At 38.3% G+C, this 12,948-nt stretch overlaps 1 long non-coding RNA gene, 2 other non-coding genes and 36 pseudogenes across 3 annotated transcripts; 1 reads left to right on the top strand and 38 right to left on the bottom strand.

Moving 5' to 3' along the window:
* Nucleotide 1: 1 nt before the first annotated feature.
* LOC149589971 (5S ribosomal RNA) lies at nt 2-120 on the bottom strand (annotated as a pseudogene).
* Nucleotides 121-257: 137 nt separating this feature from the next.
* LOC149589970 (5S ribosomal RNA) lies at nt 258-376 on the bottom strand (annotated as a pseudogene).
* Nucleotides 377-513: 137 nt separating this feature from the next.
* Nucleotides 514-632, bottom strand: LOC149589969 (5S ribosomal RNA; annotated as a pseudogene).
* Nucleotides 633-767: 135 nt separating this feature from the next.
* On the bottom strand, nt 768-886 carry LOC149589968 (5S ribosomal RNA; annotated as a pseudogene).
* Nucleotides 887-1,023: 137 nt separating this feature from the next.
* Nucleotides 1,024-1,142, bottom strand: LOC149589967 (5S ribosomal RNA; annotated as a pseudogene).
* Nucleotides 1,143-1,278: 136 nt separating this feature from the next.
* Nucleotides 1,279-1,397, bottom strand: LOC149589966 (5S ribosomal RNA; annotated as a pseudogene).
* Nucleotides 1,398-1,534: 137 nt separating this feature from the next.
* On the bottom strand, nt 1,535-1,653 carry LOC149589965 (5S ribosomal RNA; annotated as a pseudogene).
* A 136-nt stretch (nt 1,654-1,789) lies between these two features.
* On the bottom strand, nt 1,790-1,908 carry LOC149589964 (5S ribosomal RNA; annotated as a pseudogene).
* A 137-nt stretch (nt 1,909-2,045) lies between these two features.
* LOC149589963 (5S ribosomal RNA) lies at nt 2,046-2,164 on the bottom strand (annotated as a pseudogene).
* Nucleotides 2,165-2,301: 137 nt separating this feature from the next.
* LOC149589962 (5S ribosomal RNA) lies at nt 2,302-2,420 on the bottom strand (annotated as a pseudogene).
* A 139-nt stretch (nt 2,421-2,559) lies between these two features.
* LOC149589961 (5S ribosomal RNA) lies at nt 2,560-2,678 on the bottom strand (annotated as a pseudogene).
* A 136-nt stretch (nt 2,679-2,814) lies between these two features.
* Nucleotides 2,815-2,933, bottom strand: LOC149589960 (5S ribosomal RNA; annotated as a pseudogene).
* Nucleotides 2,934-3,004: 71 nt separating this feature from the next.
* On the top strand, nt 3,005-3,621 carry LOC149589959 (uncharacterized). Its single transcript, XR_016379567.1, has 2 exons — nt 3,005-3,334; nt 3,392-3,621. It is a non-coding gene; the product is annotated as an uncharacterized LOC149589959 (long non-coding RNA).
* Nucleotides 3,622-6,423: 2,802 nt separating this feature from the next.
* On the bottom strand, nt 6,424-6,542 carry LOC149589958 (5S ribosomal RNA). Its single transcript, XR_016379621.1, has one exon. It is a non-coding gene; the product is annotated as a 5S ribosomal RNA (ribosomal RNA).
* Nucleotides 6,543-6,678: 136 nt separating this feature from the next.
* On the bottom strand, nt 6,679-6,797 carry LOC149589957 (5S ribosomal RNA; annotated as a pseudogene).
* A 137-nt stretch (nt 6,798-6,934) lies between these two features.
* LOC149589956 (5S ribosomal RNA) lies at nt 6,935-7,053 on the bottom strand (annotated as a pseudogene).
* A 137-nt stretch (nt 7,054-7,190) lies between these two features.
* LOC149589955 (5S ribosomal RNA) lies at nt 7,191-7,309 on the bottom strand (annotated as a pseudogene).
* A 137-nt stretch (nt 7,310-7,446) lies between these two features.
* LOC149589954 (5S ribosomal RNA) lies at nt 7,447-7,565 on the bottom strand (annotated as a pseudogene).
* Nucleotides 7,566-7,702: 137 nt separating this feature from the next.
* LOC149589953 (5S ribosomal RNA) lies at nt 7,703-7,821 on the bottom strand (annotated as a pseudogene).
* A 136-nt stretch (nt 7,822-7,957) lies between these two features.
* On the bottom strand, nt 7,958-8,076 carry LOC149589952 (5S ribosomal RNA; annotated as a pseudogene).
* A 134-nt stretch (nt 8,077-8,210) lies between these two features.
* Nucleotides 8,211-8,329, bottom strand: LOC149589951 (5S ribosomal RNA; annotated as a pseudogene).
* A 137-nt stretch (nt 8,330-8,466) lies between these two features.
* Nucleotides 8,467-8,585, bottom strand: LOC149589950 (5S ribosomal RNA; annotated as a pseudogene).
* A 137-nt stretch (nt 8,586-8,722) lies between these two features.
* On the bottom strand, nt 8,723-8,841 carry LOC149589949 (5S ribosomal RNA; annotated as a pseudogene).
* A 122-nt stretch (nt 8,842-8,963) lies between these two features.
* On the bottom strand, nt 8,964-9,066 carry LOC149589948 (5S ribosomal RNA; annotated as a pseudogene).
* Nucleotides 9,067-9,203: 137 nt separating this feature from the next.
* Nucleotides 9,204-9,322, bottom strand: LOC149589947 (5S ribosomal RNA; annotated as a pseudogene).
* Nucleotides 9,323-9,459: 137 nt separating this feature from the next.
* Nucleotides 9,460-9,578, bottom strand: LOC149589946 (5S ribosomal RNA; annotated as a pseudogene).
* A 135-nt stretch (nt 9,579-9,713) lies between these two features.
* Nucleotides 9,714-9,832, bottom strand: LOC149589945 (5S ribosomal RNA; annotated as a pseudogene).
* A 137-nt stretch (nt 9,833-9,969) lies between these two features.
* Nucleotides 9,970-10,088, bottom strand: LOC149589944 (5S ribosomal RNA; annotated as a pseudogene).
* Nucleotides 10,089-10,225: 137 nt separating this feature from the next.
* On the bottom strand, nt 10,226-10,344 carry LOC149589943 (5S ribosomal RNA; annotated as a pseudogene).
* Nucleotides 10,345-10,481: 137 nt separating this feature from the next.
* Nucleotides 10,482-10,600, bottom strand: LOC149589942 (5S ribosomal RNA; annotated as a pseudogene).
* A 137-nt stretch (nt 10,601-10,737) lies between these two features.
* LOC149589941 (5S ribosomal RNA) lies at nt 10,738-10,856 on the bottom strand (annotated as a pseudogene).
* Nucleotides 10,857-10,993: 137 nt separating this feature from the next.
* LOC149589940 (5S ribosomal RNA) lies at nt 10,994-11,112 on the bottom strand (annotated as a pseudogene).
* A 136-nt stretch (nt 11,113-11,248) lies between these two features.
* Nucleotides 11,249-11,367, bottom strand: LOC149589939 (5S ribosomal RNA). Its single transcript, XR_016379575.1, has one exon. It is a non-coding gene; the product is annotated as a 5S ribosomal RNA (ribosomal RNA).
* A 137-nt stretch (nt 11,368-11,504) lies between these two features.
* Nucleotides 11,505-11,623, bottom strand: LOC149589938 (5S ribosomal RNA; annotated as a pseudogene).
* Nucleotides 11,624-11,745: 122 nt separating this feature from the next.
* Nucleotides 11,746-11,848, bottom strand: LOC149589937 (5S ribosomal RNA; annotated as a pseudogene).
* Nucleotides 11,849-11,985: 137 nt separating this feature from the next.
* On the bottom strand, nt 11,986-12,104 carry LOC149589936 (5S ribosomal RNA; annotated as a pseudogene).
* Nucleotides 12,105-12,239: 135 nt separating this feature from the next.
* On the bottom strand, nt 12,240-12,358 carry LOC149589935 (5S ribosomal RNA; annotated as a pseudogene).
* A 137-nt stretch (nt 12,359-12,495) lies between these two features.
* LOC149589934 (5S ribosomal RNA) lies at nt 12,496-12,614 on the bottom strand (annotated as a pseudogene).
* A 137-nt stretch (nt 12,615-12,751) lies between these two features.
* Nucleotides 12,752-12,870, bottom strand: LOC149589933 (5S ribosomal RNA; annotated as a pseudogene).
* Between the last annotated feature and the right edge of the window lie 78 nt (nt 12,871-12,948).

Raw genomic sequence — 12,948 nt, 5'->3', positions numbered from 1 at the left:
AAGCTAACGGCAAGCAGTGTTCCTAAGTGGTCTCCCTCCGAAGTACTGACTGCGCTCGACGCTGCTTAACTTCGGTGATCGGATGAGAACCGGTGTTTTCAGCGTGATATGGCCGTTGCCGAGAGTGCTAGTTAATAATTCTAATTTAAATTAAGTGAGACAAATTAACCTTCATCTTTTTAAAACAATAACAAAAAGAAAATATGTTTGCTTTTTTCATATCTATTGGAATTTAAAATAGGAAAAAAAAGTGAAAAAGCCAACGGCACGCACTGTTCCTAAGTGGTCTCCCTCCCAAGCACTGACTGCGCTCGATCCTGCTTAACTTCGGTGATCGGACGAGAACCGGGGTTTTCAGCGTGATATGGCCGTTGCCGAGAGTGCTGGTTAATAATTCGAATATAAATTAAGTGAGACAAATTAACCTTCATCTTTCTAAAACAATAACAAAAAGAAAATATGTTTGCTTTTTTCATATCTATTGGAATTTAAAATAGGAAAAAAAAGTGAAAAAGCCAACGGCACGCACTGTTCCTAAGTGGTCTCCCTCCCAAGCACTGACTGCGCTCGACGCTGCTTAACTTCGGTGATCGGACGAGAACCGGTGTTTTCAGAGTGATATGGCCGTTGCCGAGAGTGCTAGTTAATAATCGAATTTAAAATAAGTGAGACAAATTAACCTTCATCTTTTTAAAACAATAACAAAAAGAAAATGTGTTTGCTTTTTTCATATCTATGGGAATTTAAAAGACAAAAAAAAGTGAAAAAGCTAACGGCAAGCAGTGTTCCTAAGTGGTCTCCCTCCGAAGTACTGACTGCGCTCGACGCTGCTTAACTTCGGTGATCGGATGAGAACCGGTGTTTTCAGCGTGATATGGCCGTTGCCGAGAGTGCTAGTTAATAATTCGAATTTAAATTAAGTGAGACAAATTAACCTTCATCTTTTTAAAACAATAACAAAAAGAAAATATGTTTGCTTTTTTCATATCTATTGGAATTTAAAATAGGAAAAAAAAGTGAAAAAGCCAACGGCAGGCACTGTTCCTAAGTGGTCTCCCTCCCAAGCACTGACTGCGCTCGACCCTGCTTAACTTCGGTGATCGGACGAGAACCGGTGTTTTCAGCGTGATATGGCCGTTGCCGAGAGTGCTAGTTAATAATTCGAATTTAAATTAAGTGAGACAAATTAACCTTCATCTTTTTAAAACAATAACAAAAAGAAAATATGTTTGCTTTTTTCATATCTATTGGAATTTAAAATAGGAAAAAAAGTGAAAAAGCCAACGGCACGCACTGTTCCTAAGTGGTCTCCCTCCCAAGCATTGAATGCGCTCGACCCTGCTTAACTTCGGTGATCGGACGAGAACCGGTGTTTTCAGCGTGATATGGCCGTTGCCGAGAGTGCTAGTTAATAATTCGAATATAAATTACGTGAGACAAATTAACCTTCATCTTTCTAAAACAATAACAAAAAGAAAATATGTTTGCTTTTTTCATATCTATTGGAATTTAAAATAGGAAAAAAAAGTGAAAAAGCCAACGGCACGCACTGTTCCTAAGTGGTCTCCCTCCCAAGCACTGACTGCGCTCGACGCTGCTTAACTTCGGTGATCGGACGAGAACCGGTGTTTTCAGAGTGATATGGCCGTTGCCGAGAGTGCTAGTTAATAATTCGAATTTAAAATAAGTGAGACAAATTAACCTTCATCTTTTTAAAACAATAACAAAAAGAAAATGTGTTTGCTTTTTTCATATCTATGGGAATTTAAAAGACAAAAAAAAGTGAAAAAGCTAACGGCAAGCAGTGTTCCTAAGTGGTCTCCCTCCGAAGTACTGACTGCGCTCGACGCTGCTTAACTTCGGTGATCGGATGAGAACCGGTGTTTTCAGCGTGATATGGCCGTTGCCGAGAGTGCTAGTTAATAATTCGAATTTAAATTAAGTGAGACAAATTAACCTTCATCTTTTTAAAACAATAACAAAAAGAAAATATGTTTGCTTTTTTCATATCTATTGGAATTTAAAATAGGAAAAAAAAGTGAAAAAGCCAACGGCACGCACTGTTCATAAGTGGTCTCCCTCCCAAGCACTGACTGCGCTCGACCCTGCTTAACTTCGGTGATCGGACGAGAACCGGTGTTTTCAGCGTGATATGGCCGTTGCCGAGAGTGCTAGTTAATAATTCGAATATAAATTAAGTGAGACAAATTAACCTTCATCTTTCTAAAACAATAACAAAAAGAAAATATGTTTGCTTTTTTCATATCTATTGGAATTTAAAATAGGAAAAAAAAGTGAAAAAGCCAACGGCACGCACTGTTCCTAAGTGGTCTCCCTCCCAAGCACTGACTGCGCTCGACGCTGCTTAACTTCGGTGATCGGACGAGAACCGGTGTTTTCAGAGTGATATGGCCGTTGCCGAGAGTGCTAGTTAATAATTCGAATTTAAAATAAGTGAGACAAATTAACCTTCATCTTTTTAAAACAATAACAAAAAGAAAATGTGTTTGCTTTTTTCATATCTATGGGAATTTAAAAGACAAAAAAAAAGTGAAAAAAAGCTAACGGCAAGCAGTGTTCCTAAGTGGTCTCCCTCCGAAGTACTGACTGCGCTCGACGCTGCTTAACTTCGGTGATCGGATGAGAACCGGTGTTTTCAGCGTGATATGGCCGTTGCCGAGAGTGCTAGTTAATAATTCGAATTTAAATTAAGTGAGACAAATTAACCTTCATCTTTTTAAAACAATAACAAAAAGAAATATGTTTGCTTTTTTCATATCTATTGGAATTTAAAATAGGAAAAAAAAGTGAAAAAGCCAACGGCACGCACTTTTCCTAAGTGGTCTCCCTCCCAAGCACTGACTGCGCTCGACCGTGCTTAACTTCGGTGATCGGACGAGAACCGGTGTTTTCAGCGTGATATGGCCGTTGCCGAGAGTGCTAGTTAATAATTCGAATATAAATTAAGTGAGACAAATTAACCTTCATCTTTCTAAAACAATAACAACAAGTCGGGAAAACCAAAATATTACCTCTCCGTGTCGAGAAGATTATATAAACTTAAGTATCCAATGAAAACGTCGACCTTTTTGCCCTCATCCTTTCCCGCGCTTTGCGCTTCCGCATTTCATCCTTACTCTCAACATTATCTTCCTCCATTTTACATACAAAAATCGAATACTCACAAAAAGGAGCGGCAAAAACCTGCTGGCTCTTTACAACCACTTAATTTGACTTAATATCCAACTTCCAAACACAAATATTTACTGGTAGATAAATTGACAACCTACAAGCAAAGAAAAATTCTCAAGAATGGCTCCCGCAAATTTAAAAGGTCTATTTTCAACTAGGTTTTTTTGAAATTTTTGGTCTAACTGTTATCTACACCTAGATGGTTTTCAGAGAAACAAACAAGGAGCATAAACACAATAATGGAAGCTTCAGTTTTATTTAAAACATGTAAAACAATTATCATCTCTGCAAATAGCTTACACATGTCTTTTTTACCAATGCCTAACCGTTTGGATTTTTCTAAAGCAATCTCAGCACCAAAAAATATTTTTTGATACAAAATAAATGTTTTATATTCTTATTAAGAATAAAACAAAAGGATAAAAAAGATCTGTCCTCTCGTAATTTTTTAAGCTTTTATCAAGATTACTCTATACAACAGTAACAAGGAGTATAAACCCATTAGTGGAAGCAGTATTTTTTTTCCGAAACAATCTCGCTTATGTTTATCCTCTCTAGGCTTCGCTAAATACGTATTTCTCTTATGTAAAATATTAATAGACAGGCAAGGATTCATACCATTAAAGAAGGAGAGCAATATTATCCATATTTTCATTTCATATACAGAGAAAAGAAATTATTATGTTTCTGAGAGGAGCTTCCCATTTTTGTTGTTGTTTTGAAAAATATATCGTAATGCACGGGCCTTAATAGATATAGGAGGCAATGAATGAAATATATCACAATGCACAGGCCTTGATAGATATAGGAGGCAATGAAGGAAATATATCGCATGCACGGGCCTTGGTAGATATAGGAGGCAATGATAATCTCTCTCTTTGCACGAGAGATTTATCTTTAATATTTAAATAAATATAATTATTTTTAATTATTTTAATCTTCAATAATTAACATTAATAATAGTTAAATCGTTTAAAATAAAGTTATACCTATTATCATCTCAAACTTTGCTAATATTGACGTTTAAAGTGAAGGGTACCCCTCTTGCCCGCTTTTTTCAAATTTGGGGTATATATACGATTCGATTCCATTATAATAGTAAGGAAAAAGCGCAATTGCGAAAACCTTTGGTGGAGATCCCACCTTAGGGAGGCTAGACGTTTCTCGTAACCCTAGCTGATCGCCGCGTATATCCTAAAACCAAACGATGATAATGGAGTAGAAGCCAATGATATAGATTGGTGTCTATGTGGAATAGACTTTGTGGATGGTGGTGTTAGAAGCCAGTGTAAGTGCAGACTGGTGTCAATGTGGGATTGACAAAGAATAGAAGATGGTGGTGGTGGAAGCCAGAAAAGTACCAGACCGGTGTTCATATGGGATGGACGAAGACCAAACATGGTGGTGTGAGAACTCAAGTATAGACTAGCCAAAGGAGAGAAATACAATTTTCCAAATTTCTGTGAACTGTCAATGCGGTCCGGAAATTGGGAACACGTTTGCTCCGATACGCAAACTGCGAACGCGGTCACGTGGGTGTAACAACGGACAGACAGACACACAGACAGACACACACACACACACACACACACACACAGACAGACACGGCCGTTACAGAACCTCTCCTGGACTACGTCACACGGAGAGGTAACAAGTCGGGAAAACCAAAATATTACCTCTCCGTGTCGAGAAGATTATATAACCTTAAGTATCCAATGAAAACGTCGACCTTTTGCCCTCATCCTTTCCCGCGCTTTGCGCTTCCACATTTCATCCTTACTCTCAACATTATCTTCCTCCATTTTACATATAAAAATCAAATACTCACAAAAAGAAGTGGCAAAAACCTGCTGGCTCTTTACAACCACTTAATTTGACTTAATATCCAATTTCCAACAACAATAATATACCGGTAGTTTAATTGACAACCTACTAGCATCGAAATTCTCATAAGGAATGGCTCCCGCGGATAAAAAACGGCAATTTTCAACTAGGTGGGCGTTATCTCATAAGATTTGAAAAATATCATTTGTCTTTTTTACCAATGCCTAACCGTTTGGATTTTTTAAAGCAGTCTTAGCACCAAAAAATATTTTTGAATGAGGATAAAAAAGGTCTGTCCTCTCGTAATTTTTTAAGCTTTTATCATGATTACTCTATACAACAGTAACAAGGAGTATAAACGCATTAGTGGAAGCAGTATTTTTTTCCCAAAACAATCTCGCTTATGTTTATGCAATGAATGAAATATATCACAATGCACGGGCCTTGATAGATATAGGAGGCAATGAAGGAAATATATCGCATGCACGGGCCTTGGTAGATATAGGAGGCAATGATAATCTCTCTCTTTGCACGAGAGGTTTATCTTTAATATTTAAATAAATATAATTATTTTTAATTGTTTTAATCTTCAATAATTAACATTAATAATAGTTAAATCGTTTAAAATAAAGCTATACTTATTATCTTCTCAAACTTTGCTAATATTGACGTTTAAAGTGAAGGGTACCCCTCTTCCCGCTTTCTTCAAATTTTGGGGTATATATACGATTCGTTTCCATTATAATAGTAAGGAAAAACCGCAAATGCGAAAACCTTTGGTAGCGATCCTACCTTAGGGAGGCTAGACGTTTCTCGTAACCCTAGCTGATCGCCGCGTATATCCTAAAACCAAACGATGATAATGGAGTAGAAGCCAATGATACAGATTGGTGTCTATGTGGAATAGACGGAAGACCAGTGGATGGTGGTGTTAGAAGGCAGTGTAAGTGCAGACGGGTGTCAATGTGGGATTGGCAAAGAACAGAAGATGGTGGTGATTAGAAGCCAGTATGTACAGACTGGTGTCCACGTGGAATGGACGAAGACCAGAAGATGGTGGTGATTAGCAGCCAGTAAGAACAGACTAGTGTCCGTGTGGTATGGACAAAGACCAGAAGATTGGTGGTGTGAGAACTCAAGTAGAGGAGCCATTTCCGTGACTGTGAAAGCAGTTCGGAAATGGCGAACACGTTTGCTCCGATACGCAAACTGCGAACGCGGTCACGTGGGTGTAACAACGGACAGACAGACACACACACACACACACACAGACAGACAGACAGACACACAGACAGACACGGCCGTTACAGAACCTCTCCTGGACTACGTCACACGGAGAGGTAAAAAGAAAATATGTTTGCTTTTTTCATATCTATTGGAATTTAAAATAGGAAAAAAAAGTGAAAAAGCCAACGGCACGCACTGTTCCTAAGTGGTCTCCCTCCCAAGTACTGACTGCGCTCGACGCTGCTTAACTTCGGTGATCGGACGAGAACCGGTGTTTTCAGCGTGATATGGCCGTTGCCGAGAGTGCTAGTTAATAATTCGAATTTAAATTAAGTGAGACAAATTAACCTTCATCTTTCTAAAACAATAACAAAAAGAAAATATGTTTCTTGTTTCATATCTATTGGAATTTACAAGAGGAAAAAAAAGTGAAAAAGCCAACGGCACGCACTGTTCCTAAGTGGTCTCCCTCCGAAGTACTGACTGCGCTCGACGCTGCTTAACTTCGGTGATCGGACGAGAACCGGTGTTTTCATCGTGATATGGCCGTTGCCGAGAGTGCTAGTTAATAATTCGAATTTAAAATAAGTGAGACAAATTAACCTTCATCTTTTTAAAACAATAACAAAAAGAAAATGTGTTTGCTTTTTTCATATCTATGGGAATTTAAAAGACAAAAAAAAAGTGAAAAAGCTAACGGCAAGCAGTGTTCCTAAGTGGTCTCCCTCCGAAGTACTGACTGCGCTCGACGCTGCTTAACTTCGGTGATCGGATGAGAACCGGTGTTTTCAGCGTGATATGGCCGTTGCCGAGAGTGCTAGTTAATGATTCGAATTTAAATTAAGTGAGACAAATTAACCTTCATCTTTTTAAAACAATAACAAAAAGAAAATATGTTTGCTTTTTTCATATCTATTGGAATTTAAAATAGGAAAAAAAAGTGAAAAAGCCAACGGCACGCACTGTTCCTAAGTGGTCTCCCTCCCAAGCACTGACTGCGCTCGACGCTGCTTAACTTCGGTGATCGGACGAGAACCGGTGTTTTCAGCGTGATATGGCCGTTGCCGAGAGTGCTAGTTAATAATTCGAATATAAATTAAGTGAGACAAATTAACCTTCATCTTTCTAAAACAATAACAAAAAGAAAATATGTTTGCTTTTTTCATATCTATTGGAATTTAAAATAGGAAAAAAAAGTGAAAAAGCCAACGGCACGCACTGTTCCTAAGTGGTCTCCCTCCCAAGCACTGACTGCGCTCGACGCTGCTTAACTTCGGTGATCGGACGAGAACCGGTGTTTTCAGAGTGATATGGCCGTTGCCGAGAGTGCTAGTTAATAATTCGAATTTAAATTAAGTCAGACAAATTAACCTTCATCTTTCTAAAACAATAACAAAAAGAAAATATGTTTGCTTGTTTCATATCTATTGGAATTTACAAGAGGAAAAAAAAGTGAAAAAGCCAACGGCACGCACTGTTGCTAAGTGGTCTCCCTCCCAAGTACTGACTGCGCTCGACGCTGCTTAACTTCGGTGATCGGACGAGAATCGGTGTTTTCAGCGTGATATGGCCGTTGCCAAGAGTGCTAGTTAATAATTCGAATTTAAAGTAAGTGAGACAAATTAACCTTCATCTTTTTAAAACAATAACAAAAAGAAAATGTGTTTGCTTTTTTCATATCTATGGGAATTTAAAAGACAAAAAAAAGTGAAAAAGCTAACGGCAAGCAGTGTTCCTAAGTGGTCTCCCTCCCAAGTACTGACTGCGCTCGACGCTGCTTAACTTCGGTGATCGGATGAGAACCGGTGTTTTCAGCGTGATATGGCCGTTGCCGAGAATGCTAGTTAATAATTCGAATTTAAATTAAGTGAGACAAATTAACCATCTTTTTAAAACAATAACAAAAAGAAAATATGTTTGCTTTTCTCATATCTATTGGAATTTAAAATAGGATAAAAAAGTGAAAAAGCCAATGGCACGCACTGTTCCTAAGTGGTCTCCCTCCCAAGCACTGACTGCGCTCGACGCTGCTTAACTTCGGTGATCGGACGAGAACCGGTGTTTTCAGCGTGATATGGCCGTTGCCGAGAGTGCTAGTTAATAATTCGAATATAAATTAAGTGAGACAAATTAACCTTCATCTTTCTAAAACAATAACAAAAAGAAAATATGTTTGCTTTTTTCATATCTATTGGAATTTAAAATAGGAAAAAAAAGTGAAAAAGCCAACGGCACGCACTGTTCCTAAGTGGTCACCCTCCCAAGCACTGACTGCGCTCGACACTGCTTAACGTCGGTGATCGGACGAGATTCGGTGTATTCAGCGTGATATGGCCGTTGCCGAGAGCGCTAGTTAATAATTCGAATTTAAATTAAGTGAGACAAATTAACCTTCATCTTTTTAAAACAATAACAAAAAGAAAGTATGTTTGCTTTTTTCATATCTATTGGAATTTAAAAGAGGAGAAAAAAGTGAAAAAGCCAACGGCACGCACTGTTCCTAAGTGGTCTCCCTCCCTAGTACTGACTGCGCTCGACGCTGCTTAACTTCGGTGATCGGACAAAAACCGGTGTATTAAGCGTGATATGGCCGTTGCCGACAGTGCTAGTTAATAATTTGAATTTAATTAACCTTCATCTTTATAAAACAATAACAAAAAGAAGATATGTTTACTTTTTACATATCTGGTGGAATTTAAAAGAGGAAACAAAAAGGAAAAAGCCAACGGCACGCAGTGTTCAAAAGTACTGACTGCGCTCGACGCTGCTTAACTTCGGTGATCGGACGAGAACCGGTGTTTTCAGCGTGATATGGCCGTTGCCGAGAGTGCTAGTTAATAATTCGAATATAAATTAAGTGAGACAAATTAACCTTCATCTTTTTAAAACAATAACTAAAAGAAAATAAGTTTGCTTTTTTCATATCTATTGGAATTTAAAATAGGAAAAAAAAGTGAAAAAGCCAACGGCACGCACTGTTCCTAAGTGGTCTCCCTCCCAAGCACTGACTGCGCTCGACCCTGCTTAACTTCGGTGATCGGACGAGAACCGGTGTTTTCAGCGTGATATGGCCGTTGCCGAGAGTGCTAGTTAATAATTCGAATATAAATTAAGTGAGACAAATTAACCTTCATCTTTCTAAAACAATAACAAAAAGAAAATATGTTTGCTTTTTTCATATCTATTGGAATTTAAAATAGGAAAAAAAAGTGAAAAAGCCAACGGCACGCACTGTTCCTAAGTGGTCTCCCTCCCAAGCACTGACTGCGCTCGACGCTGCTTAACTTCGGTGATCGGACGAGAATCGGTGTTTTCAGCGTGATATGGCCGTTGCCGAGAGTGCTAGTTAATAATTCGAATTTAAAGTAAGTGAGACAAATTAACCATCTTTTTAAAACAATAACAAAAAGAAAATGTGTTTGCTTTTTTCATATCTATTGGAATTTAAAAGACAAAAAAAAAAGTGAAAAAGCTAACGGCAAGCAGTGTTCCTAAGTGGCCTCCCTCCCAAGTACTGACTGCGCTCGACGCTGCTTAACTTCGGTGATCGGACGAGAACCGGTGTTTTCATCGTGATATGGCCGTTGCCGAGAGTGCTACTTAATAATTCGAATTTAAAATAAGTGAGACAAATTAACCTTCATCTTTTTAAAACAATAACAAAAAGAAAATGTGTTTGCTTTTTTCATATCTATGGGAATTTAAAAGACAAAAAAAAAGTGAAAAAGCTAACGGCAAGCAGTGTTCCTAAGTGGTCTCCCTCCGAAGTACTGACTGCGCTCGACGCTGCTTAACTTCGGTGATCGGATGAGAACCGGTGTTTTCAGCGTGATATGGCCGTTGCCGAGAGTGCTAGTTAATAATTCGAATTTAAATTAAGTGAGACAAATTAACCTTCATCTTTTTAAAACAATAACAAAAAGAAAATATGTTTGCTTTTTTCATATCTATTGGAATTTAAAATAGGAAAAAAAAGTGAAAAAGCCAACGGCACGCACTGTTTCTAAGTGGTCTCCCTCCCAAGCACTGACTGCGCTCGACGCTGCTTAACTTCGGTGATCGGACGAGAACCGGTGTTTTCAGAGTGATATGGCCGTTGCCGAGAGTGCTAGTTAATAATTCGAATTTAAAATAAGTGAGACAAATTAACCTTCATCTTTTTAAAACAATAACAAAAAGAAAATGTGTTTGCTTTTTTCATATCTATGGGAATTTAAAAGACAAAAAAAAAGTGAAAAAGCTAACGGCAAGCAGTGTTCCTAAGTGGTCTCCCTCCGAAGTACTGACTGCGCGCGACGCTGCTTAACTTCGGTGATCGGATGAGAACCGGTGTTTTCAGCGTGATATGGCCGTTGCCGAGAGTGCTAGTTAATAATTCGAATTTAAATTAAGTGAGACAAATTAACCTTCATCTTTTTAAAACAATAACAAAAAGAAAATATGTTTGCTTTTTTCATATCTATTGGAATTTAAAATAGGAAAAAAAAGTGAAAAAGCCAACGGCACGCACTTTTCCTAAGTGGTCTCCCTCCCAAGCACTGACTGCGCTCGACCCTGCTTAACTTCGGTGATCGGACGAGAACCGGTGTTTTCAGCGTGATATGGCCGTTGCCGAGAGTGCTAGTTAATAATTCGAATATAAATTAAGTGAGACAAATTAACCTTCATCTTTCTAAAACAATAACAAAAAGAAAATATGTTTGCTTTTTTCATATCTATTGGAATTTAAAATAGGAAAAAAAAGTGAAAAAGCCAACGGCACGCACTGTTCCTAAGTGGTCTCCCTCCCAAGTACTGACTGCGCTCGACGCTGCTTAACTTCGGTGATCGGACGAGAACCGGTGTTTTCAGCGTGATATGGTCGTTGCCGAGAGTGCTAGTTAATAATTAAAATTTAAATTAAGTGAGACAAATTAACCTTCATCTTTCTAAAACAATTACAAAAAGAAAATATGTTTCTTGTTTCATATCTATTGGAATTTACAAGAGGAAAAAAAAGTGAAAAAGCCAACGGCACGCACTGTTCCTAAGTGGTCTCCCTCCCAAGTACTGACTGCGCTCGACGCTGCTTAACTTCGGTGATCGGACGAGAACCGGTGTATTCAGCGTGATATGGCCGTTGCCGAGAGCGCTAGTTAATAATTCGAATTTAAATTAAGTGAGACAAATTAACCTTCATCTTTTTAAAACAATAACAAAAAGAAAGTATGTTTGCTTTTTTCATATCTATTGGAATTTAAAAGAGGAGAAAAAAGTGAAAAAGCCAACGGCACGCACTGTTCCTAAGTGGTCTCCCTCCCTAGTACTGACTGCGCTCGACGCTGCTTAACTTCGGTGATCGGACAAAAACCGGTGTATTAAGCGTGATATGGCCGTTGCCGACAGTGCTAGTTAATAATTTGAATTTAATTAACCTTCATCTTTATAAAACAATAACAAAAAGAAGATATGTTTACTTTTTACATATCTGGTGGAATTTAAAAGAGGAAACAAAAAGGAAAAAGCCAACGGCACGCAGTGTTCAAAAGTACTGACTGCGCTCGACGCTGCTTAACTTCGGTGATCGGACGAGAACCGGTGTTTTCAGCGTGATATGGCCGTTGCCGAGAGTGCTAGTTAATAATTCGAATATAAATTAAGTGAGACAAATTAACCTTCATCTTTTTAAAACAATAACTAAAAGAAAATAAGTTTGCTTTTTTCATATCTATTGGAATTTAAAAGAGGAAAAAAAAGTGAAAAAGCCAACTGCACGCACTGTTCCTAAGTGGTCTCCCTCCCAAGTACTGACTGCGCTCGACGCTGCTTAACTTCGGTGATCGGACGAGAATCGGTGTTTTCAGCGTGATATGGCCGTTGCCGAGAGTGCTAGTTAATAATTCGAATTTAAAGTAAGTGAGACAAATTAACCATCTTTTTAAAACAATAACAAAAAGAAAATGTGTTTGCTTTTTTCATATCTATTGGAATTTAAAAGACAAAAAAAAAAGTGAAAAAGCTAACGGCAAGCAGTGTTCCTAAGTGGTCTCCCTCCGAAGTACTGACTGCGCTCGACGCTGCTTAACTTCGGTGATCGGATGAGAACCGGTGTTTTCAGCGTGATATGGCCGTTGCCGAGAGTGCTAGTTAATAATTCGAATTTAAATTAAGTGAGACAAATTAACCTTCATCTTTTTAAAACAATAACAAAAAGAAAATATGTTTGCTTTTTTCATATCTATTGGAATTTAAAATAGGAAAAAAAAGTGAAAAAGCCAACGGCACGCACTGTTCCTAAGTGGTCTCCCTCCCAAGCACTGACTGCGCTCGACGCTGCTTAACTTCGGTGATCGGACGAGAACCGGTGTTTTCAGAGTGATATGGCCGTTGCCGAGAGTGCTAGTTAATAATTCGAATATAAATTAAGTGAGACAAATTAACCTTCATCTTTCTAAAACAATAACAAAAAGAAAATATGTTTGCTTTTTTCATATCTATTGGAATTTAAAATAGGAAAAAAAAGTGAAAAAGCCAACGGCACGCACTGTTCCTAAGTGGTCTCCCTCCCAAGTACTGACTGCGCTCGACGCTGCTTAGCTTCGGTGATCGGACGAGAACCGGTGTTTTCAGCGTGATATGGCCGTTGCCGAGAGTGCTAGTTAATAATTCGAATTTAAATTAAGTGAGACAAATTAACCTTCATCTTTCTAAAACAATAACAAAAAG

This window comes from Phalangium opilio, unplaced genomic scaffold, assembly GCF_054372755.1.
Source record: "Phalangium opilio isolate 3A_F unplaced genomic scaffold, DU_Popi_V2 ptg000505l_1, whole genome shotgun sequence".
Lineage (NCBI taxonomy): Eukaryota > Metazoa > Arthropoda > Arachnida > Opiliones > Phalangiidae > Phalangium > Phalangium opilio.
The sequence above is the reverse complement of the archived record's forward strand: the minus strand, read 5'-3'. Positions and strand labels throughout refer to the sequence as shown.